This window comes from Sorex fumeus, unplaced genomic scaffold (assembly GCF_029834395.1).
Source record: "Sorex fumeus unplaced genomic scaffold, SorFum_2.1 ptg000033l, whole genome shotgun sequence".
NCBI lineage: Eukaryota > Metazoa > Chordata > Mammalia > Eulipotyphla > Soricidae > Sorex > Sorex fumeus.
The window spans coordinates 12,201,847-12,203,785 of NW_026606090.1; positions in this window are offsets into that span (position 1 = coordinate 12,201,847).

Below are 1,939 nucleotides of genomic sequence, written 5' to 3' on the forward strand. Positions count from 1 at the left end.
AAGCTCAAACATATGTGTTGCATGCAAAAACCCTGGGTCCAATCCCTGGCACCATACAGTCCACTGAGCACTGAGCCAGACATGGTCCCTGTGCACTGGCAGGTATTGATACCCCTCCCCACCCTAAATTTTTTTGAAAAGGAAAAGAAAAATGAGTCGTTCCCTTCAGTGGCTTGAACAGCATCTAAATGGAGAAAGGGAGGAGAAAATAGGCCTATGAGTGGAGAGGAAATCATTTTAGGAAAGTTGAGTGGGACTATGGAATAGATAAGAGAAATGATCATTTGTGACAAAGGGTGTCTCTTGTGTCCTCTTTGGCGACAAGGACAGTCCTTCCTGGCTGATGTAACTCTCAGGAGGGGATCTACCAGAACTGAGTTCCCTTTGGAGAATCTGTCATTAGGCAAATGAGGGGAGATCCAGGAAAGCCTCTCCAAGCATTTGCTGCATTCCCTGTGCCTAGAGCACAAAATAATCCAAGTGGTGTTGAATCAAAGTAAACCTGGAGGTGGCCCCTTGTACACTTCTTCAGCCATTGCAGGGTGTTCGAGAGTGGCATATTTTGCTGCCTGGCTGCATGTGACATAATCTCATACCCTACTGCTTACCATGATTGTTGTTGAAGTTTGGTCTTTGCAAAACAACTGAATTTAACTAGGACTAGACACCGAGGCGTTTTTCTTCTATGTTAATGCATCTCAGAGAAAGGGTTTGGCTTTAGACCACTGCGGTAAGGCACATATTGTAGTAAAGTGAGGAATTTTTGGTTTCCTAGTGCATATAAAGGATATGCGTACACTATACAGTACTCTGTTAAGTCTGTAATAATGTTATCTTTATAAATAGCAGTGTACACCACTGTATCACTGTATCACTGTCATTCCGTTGTTCATCGATTTACTCGAGTGGGCACCAGTAACGTCTTTATTTGTCCCCGCCCTGAGATTTTAGCAGCCTCTCCTTACTAGTCTTTCCCAAGCATTGGAGACTCTTTCAGGATCATCGGAATGAGACCTATCATTACTGTTTTTGGCATATCAAATACACCACGGATAGCTTGCCAGGCTCTGCCCATGCAGTCGGGATACTCTTGGTAGCTTGCTAGGCTCTCTAATATATATATATATATATATATATATATATATATATAGTTACTTAATGTCTGAACCCCATCAAATATGGTGTGGTAATTATGGAAAATAGGTAGGAAGTGTCTTATGATGTGTCCGGAAAGCAACCTGGAGCTTGGCAGCGGTTGGGAGGTTGACTGCTGGAGCTGGGTCCCTTGGGGTGGGGAGGTCTCTCACCCACCGCACTCTGAGGCACCATGAGTGAAAACAGCCTGGTTCGGAGTCCCGGTAGTGTTCATACCTTAATTATAAAGAACTTTATTGATAAAATTTACTCACACTCACTTGAGTGGTTAGAAAAAGGTACTGATGGCACTGCTACGCTTGGATGCAGGGTGCCCACAATCTTCAATTCATAAAAAGCACATTGCCTGCAGGAGACAAGAAAGCAATGTACAGTCATCCAAGGAATGACTGTGTGCACTTTCTTGCAAATGATGTTTTTAAAGGAGATAGATTGTTTATTTTTAAGTCTTTGGAGCTCTTGGAGCCACCAAAGGGCCATCTTCAAGCTTTAAGAGGATGTTGGGAGGGTAGAAAAGTCACCCAAGAAAGAAAACAGCATCTATGAAATTATGAAATAAATGCAGAGAGAGAGACAGAGGGACAGAGAGAGATAGAGAGACAGAGAGAGACAGAGAGAGAAGAGAAGGTTCAGTGCATGCATGTCTGAGATATCCAACATTTTAGTTTTCTGCCTAGTCTTCTGGAGTCTGTAGAACATCCCCTGCTTTAAAAACTTTGGCCAAATTCATCATCTTTTCCAGAGCACCCTTGAATTGCTGAGGGAAATTCATAGTAAGGAAAGA